Source organism: Sminthopsis crassicaudata, chromosome 2, assembly GCF_048593235.1.
Source record: "Sminthopsis crassicaudata isolate SCR6 chromosome 2, ASM4859323v1, whole genome shotgun sequence".
In the NCBI taxonomy this organism is placed as follows: domain Eukaryota; kingdom Metazoa; phylum Chordata; class Mammalia; order Dasyuromorphia; family Dasyuridae; genus Sminthopsis; species Sminthopsis crassicaudata.
This window is the reverse complement of record NC_133618.1, coordinates 162,922,708-162,932,068: the sequence shown is the minus strand read 5'-3', so window position 1 is coordinate 162,932,068 and position 9,361 is coordinate 162,922,708. Positions and strand designations below refer to the sequence as shown.

Below are 9,361 nucleotides of genomic sequence, written 5' to 3'. Positions count from 1 at the left end.
ACTTATTTCTTCCTTATAGCAAGTGAATGATATTCAATCCTCCATACATTGCCTAGGAGGCATTTAATAAATGCTTGTTGAATTGAATTGAATTGAATTAATTCTAGAGTGATAATGAAATTACATGTCTAAAGCATGAATAGGGCAAGGAATTTTAAAGGCACTCGTTAAAGGTGAGTTTCTCAAGTATACTTCTGAAGTTTGAATTTACTGGGAAAGCAAAATTTAATAATATAATGGATTAAAGCTCAAGAAGCATATATGTTAACCTTTTAATTAGACATGTGAAAGACGTCATTCAATATTATATGTGTATAATAGGCTTAGAACCAATTCTTTATTTTGCATGCTCATATTTTTAAAAGCATTTTTATCTTTTTTTCAATTACATGAAAATAATTTTCAATTTTTATTTTATAAAAATTTGAATTCCAAATTTTCTCCTCTTTTTCTTCTCCCCTTTACCTTCACTGAGAAGGGAAGCAATTTGAAATAGGTTACAAATGTGCAATCACGAAAACGGATTTCCTTATTAGTCATGTTGTGAAAGAAAACACAAGTTTTCCCTCTTTACCCCAATAAAGAAAAACAAAGAAAGTTTTTAAAATGTATTTTTCAATCTGCATTTAGATTCTATCAGTTCTTTTTCTGGATATGGGTAGCATTTTTCATCAAAAGTCATTTGAAATTATATTAGACCATTATATTGCTAAGAATAAATGCTCATATTTTTTATATTTATGCTTATTGATATCATACTCAATCATACTTTTCACCTGCCTTGATCCCTTTCCCTGACTTAACCCCATTCTACCAAGTGAGTTTTGAAAGTGTCTCTTTCTCCATTCACACCATACAATCAGAAGTACACATACATACACAAAGTACTGGCGTATAGCCTGTCACAGATGTACACAAAAAGCTGACCTTCTTCTATTCTCTGAGCAGCTGGCTGTACTTCACACATCATTTCAGGCAAGCTAGAAAGCCTGCCTTGGAGAACACAATAGCATGGTGTCAGGGGTAGACTCAAAGCAGATCAGGGAGCAGGAACTCAGAGCTCTTTGGAGGAAGTGCCAGATCCAGCTTGCAAAGGTTGGACCACATCCCAAAAAAGCATTGACTCCTGTTCTCAGAGGAGAAATCCCACTCATCTCACTATCAGCAAAACTCCCTGGGGACCATTCTATGTTTTGCATCTAGAATGAGCCTCCTACTGTGCTTGTCAACACTGGCACTGAAGATGCATACTAATCTGGGAGAATTTAACTGGTTTAGCCAGAGAGTGAAGGCAGGTGCTCACCCTGTGCTTTGATTTGGGAATAAGAAGTTGGAGAAGGGAAAAAGGAATCTTAATGTCATCAGAGGAAAAATTTGAGAATTCTTGTTTGGGAACACTGTGAAAATTTTATGTTAATTTAGAAGTCACAATACCTTCAAATGGAAATAGAGATTTCTTTAGAGATTTCTCTAATCAGACTCTTTTACAAATAAGGGAATACTTCCAGAGTGGAGCTAATTGGAAAACTTGGGTGAGTATGCTATTTTCTTGATAATCTAGGCCAATGATTCACAGACCCTCTCTGTTCTTCCATGACCCTCTTGGCTTTGCCACAGTTCTGGGATGAGAAGCTCCATTTGGAAGGACATCAAGGGGCCTGATGAGATAATGCCATTTACCCACAGGGGCTTAAGGACATTGCCATCAAAACAGAATTCCTTTTTTATTTGCACTTTGCACAGGACAGTTTGTGTGGTAATGGAAAATAAGTTTGGTGTGAATATAATTTACTTGATAGATAGATAGCAGAGCCAAGTTCAACTTCCCCCTGCCCACTTTCTTACCTCTATATGTTTTATGACAGCTGCATATTCATGCATCAAGGAAATATATTTTGGCCACAGAAGATGGTGGGAACAGAGGCACACAAGTACCTCTACTAAAGAAAACTACTAAATCACAGAATCTCAAAATTGAAAGGACCTCAGAGTCTATCTAGTACAACTATATCCAAAATAATAATGAGTTAGCAAGTATATAATGCTTAAGGGTTTGTATAGTGAATATTACAGTGCATGAACTTCACATCAAACCTGTGAGATAGATGTTAATACCTCTTCTTCTTCTTTTTTTTAATTATCTTCTTTCACAGATGAGAAAACTGGATGACAAAGTTAAGTGACTGGTCCAGAGTTATAAGGCTCAGTATGTAAAACAAGATTAGAATGACAATTCCTAAGCATCCCCTTTAACACATAATTGAGAAATATTCATGAAAATTTTAGACTTTCCATGGGGAGAAATTTACTATTTTCTGAGATGGCCCACTTTACTTTTGGATAGTATTGATTTATCAGGAAGCTTTTAAATAGGTTAACCCCAAACTTGTCCCCTTTGCAGTTTCTGCCTATTAGTTCCAATTCTGATTTAAAATACCTGAATTCAAATCCAGATGTGTACTAGCTATGTGATCCTGGGCAATTCACTCACACTTTGCCTCAGTTTCTTCAGCTGTCAAATGAGGATGATTATAATAACATGTACCTGACAGGATTTTTGTGAAGATCAAATGAATTTGTAAAGCACTTAGCTCATAGTAAACTCAATAAATGATGGTTTCCTTTCCCCTTCATGTGCAATTATCTCTAGGTACTTTACCATCCTAGTGACAGTCTTCTACAAACTTCAGAATTTTGTGGATCCCTAGGCTGAATGTGGGTATGTATATATAAGTACGCTTGTATCACTGTAAATAGTGAATGCTTATTCCTCACTATGTGGGTTGAACTAAATTAACTGATTTTTATCCACTTAGTATATTATTCAGTCTTCAATTCCTTGAAATGTAGTTTCTGTCAAATTTTCAAACATTTGCTTAGTCCTCAACTTCATTGATTCCTCCTACTGTCTTTTAATACTCTAGGTCACCTATTCAGCTCTTTTTTCTCTTGGCTTTTTAATATTGACCTCTTATGGATCGTCCATACCCCTTTCTGTTCTTCTCTTCCCTCCTTTGCTGGTTCCTTTTTTTTTTTTTTCTATCAGCCTAAAGTCAGACTGATTTTCTTCTTATTCCAAGCTCCTTTCTTCCTATTTCCATACTGTCTATGACTTTTAGGCTATCATAGTCTATTTTTATTCTAAATCTAAGATCTAATCTTATTATATAAAATGCTCAATGGATTGAGAATGCTTTGAGAAGCTAGATAGTAAATAGAGTCCTGAGTTTGGCATCAGAAAGACCTTAGTTCAAATTCTGCCTCACACACTTATTAGTTGTAAGACCTTGGCCAAGTAACTTAAGCTCTGTTTGCCTCAGTTTCATCAGTATAAAATGGGGATAATAACAAGCTGTCTTACAGAGTTGTTGTGAGGAACAAAAGAAAAAATAACTAGAAAGTGCTTAGAATAATGGCTGGCACATAATAAGCATCACTTAAATGATAACTATTTATTATTTCTGTTTTACCCAATGACATTTTTTCAATAATATTCAAAAAATATATACTAAGCACCTGCTATGTTTAAGGTAGAAGTAAGGGAATTTAATGATTTTTTTAGAGCAAAATGACTGTCCTTGCCATCAAGAAGCTTTATTCTTCTTGAGTGGATAAGGGGAAGAGAATAACACCTTCACAGGGAGCAAAAGGAGCAAAGGCAAGCTCAAGACAAATTGATTCTAAAAAATTTGAAGATGAAGAAATCATTCTTTGCTGAGAGGACTGGAGAAGGCTTCATGAAGGAGATGGTAATTAATTTAAGCCTTGAAGTAATAGGATCAGAGTGTTTGAGAATTGGATGGCACTTTAGTAGCTATTGAGTCCAACTCATACATGAAAGGATATAATATACCAGACAAGTAGTTGTCATCTCTCCTTAAAGAACCCAACGAAGGGATGCCCACCTGCTCTTGAAGCAGCCCATTTCAATTCTAGAAGAATTGTGAAAAAATGTAGATGAGAAAATATATTTTAGGCATGAAGGATATCTTCCTCAAATTCATGGAGTGGAAGTTGGAATGCTAAGTTCAGAAAAGTCAGTAGTCCAGGTTTGTTAGAAAGGAGATAAAAGGGATATAATGTAAAACAATGCCAGAAAGGTAGGGTGGATACAAATTATAGAGGGTCTTAAATATGAAGGGAAGAGATTTTTATTTCAACCTAGATTAATTGAGAACCTTTAAGTCTTTAAGCCAGAAAAAGGTAAAACCCATGCTTAAGCAAGATTATTTTGGCAGCTGTGTGAAAGATAAATTGAGGAGAGAATTGGCTAGAGGCTCAGGGATATATTTTCTAAACAAAAATATTATTTGTTTATTTTTAATATTTATTAAAAATTTTTTTTTGAGTTTCAAAATCCCTTTCTCCCTGCAGGCCTTGGCCCTACCCATTAAGAAGGTAAACAATATGGTATCAATCATCCATGTGAAATCAGGCAAAATATATTTCCATATTAGCCATGTTGCAAAAAAAAGCATAAAAAACAAAGAAAGTAAGAAAATTACATACTTTAATTTGTACTCAGAGTTCATCAAGTTTCTCTCTGGAGATAGCATTTTTCATCACAACTCCTTCAAAAGTATCTTGAATCATTGTTTTGATCTGAGTAGTTAAATCTTTTCCAGTTGCTCATCACTATAATATTAATGTTATTATGTACGATTATCTAATTCTGCTCACTTCATTCTGTATCAGTTTCATATAAGTCTTCCCTAGTTTTTTCTGAAACTCTTTCTTGTCATTTCTTATAGTAAAATAGTACTCTATCACAATCATATACCACAACTTGTTGAGCCATTCCTTCAATTTTCAGTTCTTTGCTACTACAAAAAGAGCTACCATAAACATTTTTGTAACATACAGGTCCTTTTCCTTTTTTTCTTTTTTTTGGTAGAATTTTTAATTCACTCTATTTGCTTCCATTATGGGAGAATTCATCTCATTTACATTAACAGTTATGATTACCAACTCTGTACTTTCCTCCATTCTAATTTCTCCCCTGTATATATGTTTTTCTCTCTTTCCATCCTGCACTTAGTCATGTATTTTTTTTTTACCCACCCCATCTACTACCTTATCTCCTATCAACCCTTCCTGCCTTCTTTGACCTTTTCCCCTAATTTTTCTGCCCTCCCTTCTATTCTGTTCCTCTTTTTTTCTTTTCCTTTTCCTTCTCCTACTTTTTTAAAAATAGCGTTAGATAAATTTTTATACCCAACTGAATGATTAAGTTATTCCCTCTTAGAGCCAAAACCTTTGAGATCAAGCTTCAGCTAATGTTCACCCCCTCCTTTCCCCCCTGGATTGTAATTGGTCTTTTGAATTTCTTGGTGTGAACTAATTGTCTCCTTTCTTCTTTTTCCAGTTCAGACCTTTTCCTACCCCTTTATGTTTTTTTCCTTGATTTTATCATATCAGAGTCCATTCACATTCACACCCTCAGTCCCTATGAGGACCACCTTTGCCTGGTCCAGTGTCAGATACAGTTCTCAAGAGTTACAGATATTGTTTTTATTGTTTTCCTATCTAGGGATGTAAACAGCTTAACCTTTAAATATATATATATATATATATATATATATATATATATATATATATATATATATATATATATTCTTTATTTATATTTCTATGCTTTTCTTGAGTCCTATATTTGTAGATTAAATTTTCTGTTTATTTCTTTTTTTTTTCCAATAGAAATGATTGAAGTCTGTTACTTCATTGAAGCTCCATCTCCTCCCCTGAAAGATGATGTTGAATCTCCCTGGGTAATTAATTCTTGATGTAACCCCAGGCTCTTTGCCTTATATGATATGGTATTCCCTGTCAGCTGATCCTTTATTGTAGAAGCTGCCAGATCCTGGCTAATCCTGACTGTTGCTCCTTGATATTTGAATTGCTTTTGTCTGGTAACTTACAGTATTTTTTCCTTGAGATTATAGTTTTAGAGTTTCACAACAATGTTACTTGGGATTTTCCTTGTGGGATCTTTTTCCAGAGGTGATCAATGGGTTCTTTTAATGAGTATTTCCTCCTCTATTTTTAGACTAATTTCTAGATTATTTTCCTTAATGATCTCTTGTAGAATGCTATGCAGGCTCTTTTTTTGGTCATGGCCTTCAGGTAGGCCAATAATTTTTAAATTGTCTCTTCTGGGTCTATTTTCCAGCTCGGCTGTTTCATCAATGAGCTATTTCACATTTCCTTCCATTTTTTTTTTATTCTATTTTTAATTTGACTGATTCTTGGCTTCTCACAGAGTCATTAGCTTCCATTTGCCTTGTTCTAGTCTGTAATGTGTGAGTTTCTTCAGTTAGCTTTTTTTCTGTTGGTTTATTCTACTGTTTAAAGAGTTGTTTTCTTCAGCCAATTTTTTCCTTCCTTTCCAAACTGATGACTTTCTCATTCATATTTTCCATATCCTTTTCCTTCTATCTCTTCATATCATTTTTCCTTCTATCTCTTATTTGACTTTTAAAGTCTTTTATGAACATTTCCAAGAAGTCTCCTTAGGCTTGAGACCAATTCATATCACTCTGAGATTTTCTTTGTACACATTCTGTCCTTGTCTGAGTTTGTGCTTTTGTTGGCCCTTTCATTATAGTAGCTTTCTATGGTCAAGATTCTTTTCTGTATCTTGCTCATTTTTTTTCCTTTTCTTTTGATATTTCTCCTGGAAAGATTTACATGAACTGATGCTGAGCAAAACAATCAGAATCAAGAATACATTGTACACGTAACAGCAAGACTGTGATAATTAACTATAAAGACTTGCTTCTTTGCAGTAGTTAAGTGATCCAAAGCAATTCCAATAAACTTTGGATAGAAAACATCAACTGTATCCAGAAAGAGAAAGAACTATGGAGATTGAATGTAAATCAACACATGCTCTGTTCATTTTTTTTTTTTCTCTTGTGGTTGTCCCCTTTGTTCTGATTTTTTCTCTCCCAACATAATTCATAAAGAAACTTGTATTAAAAAAATTAATGTATATTTAAAACCAGAAAAAAAATAAAACAATTCAAAAAAACAGAATTTGGATAATCTGCCACTTGGAGTGTGTATAATATTCTTCTTGACCTGAAAGCTCCAGCATTTGGCTATAATATCTGGGATTTTTCATTTAGGGATCTTTTTCTGGAGATGATCAGTATATTCTTTCAACTTCTATTTTACATCTTAGTTCCAGAATATTTAGGTAGTTTTCCTTGATAATTTCTTGAATGATGATATGTAGGCTTTTTTTTTGAATCATGGCTTTAAGTTAGTCCAATAATTATTAAAATCTCTCTCCTTGATCTATTTTTGAATTCAGTTGTTTTTCCTATGATATATTTCATATTTTCTTTTATGTTTTCATTCTTTTGAGTTTGTTTTATTATTTTTGATACTTCATAGAATTATTAGCTCACACTTGTCCATTCTAATTTTTAAGAAATTGGTTTTTATTAGTGAGCTTTTTGTACCTCTATTTCCATTTGATCATTTCTGCTTTTCTTTTCTTTAGTGAAAATTTATGCCTTTTTAAAAAACTGTTTAGCCAATTCTAATTTTTAGAGGTTATTTTCTTCAGTATTTTCTTGTGCTTCTTTTACCAAGATGCTAATTCTCTTTTCATAATTTTCTTACATTACTCTCTTTTCTTTACCCAATTTTTCATCTACCCTTTTTATCTCTTTCTTTAGCTCTTCTAAGAATTCCTTTTTGGATTTGTGTCCAATTTGTGTGTTTGTGTGTTTTTTTTTCCATTAAGGCTTGTTTGTGACAATTTTTGTGTTATCTTCTTCTGAGTTTGTGTCTTGATCTTTCATGTCACCATAATAGCTTTTATTGTCTTTTTTTTTTCTATAATTTTTGCAATTTTTCAAGCTTACTTTTTAACTTTGAACTTATGTAAAAGTTGAGCTTTGCGGCTCATTTTCAACCGTCAGCCTTTTTTGCACTATTTTCTGAACTAGTTCTGAGAGTGTGTAAGTTTTTGGAGCTTTCAATGTGTGTGACCTGGGGAGAGGTGAAGTCCCTGCTCTCTTAGTCTGCACTCTTGTCTTTATCCAGGAAGGACTCCTGCTTCCCTGCAGCCTGCATTTCTTTTTACCTTGGAAAGTTTTAAGGTTGAAAGTTTGTGAAGCTGCTGTTCCAGCCACATCCAAGGCTCACTGCTGGTGTTGCTAAGCGTGCTCTAGGCTAGTTTTCTCCCTTTCAGTCTCCCAAGCTGTCTTGTCTTGAATTAGAAAAATGTCTCACCCTAAACTTTTGCTGGCTGCCTGGCTCCAGAACATCATTTGATACATCATTTTAAAGGTGTTTGAGGAGAAATATTAGAGAAGTTTGGCTGAGTTGCTACTTCTACTCTATTATCTTGTCTCCACCTTCCAGGCATACTGTTTAGGAGTCTGTTATCATAGTACAGATGAGAAGTGATGAGGACCTAAACTAATGTGAAAGCTGTGCATGTAGAGAGAAGATTTCAGATTTAAAAGAATAGTCCAGACAATTTCCAGCTATTTTTGACACCCGGAGCCTTAGTCTTTTCATCTGAAGATGATTTCTAATACCAATATGCTAGGATTCTATTTTTCTAAGAGTTGATCCTGCCAAGCAAAGGCTCAAGCCCAATTGCCTCCAAGTGGTTCTCACCCATTAACAAATAACATCTGTTACAGTGGCACGGATAGTGATGTTTTTTGAAAGTGAAAATCAGATACTGTCTTTGAATCTTTCTGTGGTCCTTTGAAAATTAGGGATAAAACATATAGTGAGATATTTTTGAAGTTTCTAGTTTAATAGTACTCTTTCTCCTAATTCAAATACATATACACACACATGTACCTTTTTGTGTGCATTTTCTATAATATTATCCCTTCTACCTATGACATATAGTTATATATGACATATATGTATTACATATATAATTTATAATATATTTATAACTAATAGTTACATATAACTAACTCCATATATAGTTATATATAACTAACTCAGATATATAGAGTTAACCAACCAATTCTCACAGAATAATCAAGTTAAAGAACATTAGAATAGGAGGGAACCCTAGTTCAACATTCTCTTTTACTGAAGAGTCCCAGAGAGGTAGAAAACAGCAAGGAACTTTCTCTATGGGCTTTTAGCTTAAAATGGAGAACACTTAGAGAAAGATGAGTTCAATCATTTGAAGAGCTGTCATGAAAAAGAAGAATTATATTATTTGGAAAATATCTACACATAATGGATAGTTATCTTCTACAACATACTGCAAATGACTAGGAGGTGTAAAAAGAGAAAATAGATAAAGAAATTGAGAATTAGATATCAAATTATCTCTGCCATTGTTCTGGAAAGACTGGTTTCCTACTTACTTTTG

At 33.7% G+C, this 9,361-nt stretch overlaps 1 long non-coding RNA gene across 1 annotated transcript; it reads left to right on the top strand.

The window, feature by feature from the left end:
• The first annotated feature begins 1,385 nt into the window (after positions 1-1,385).
• Positions 1,386-5,769, top strand: LOC141553308 (uncharacterized). Its single transcript, XR_012485388.1, has 3 exons — positions 1,386-1,532; positions 2,651-2,719; positions 5,698-5,769. It is a non-coding gene; the product is annotated as an uncharacterized LOC141553308 (long non-coding RNA).
• The last annotated feature ends 3,592 nt before the right edge of the window (positions 5,770-9,361 follow it).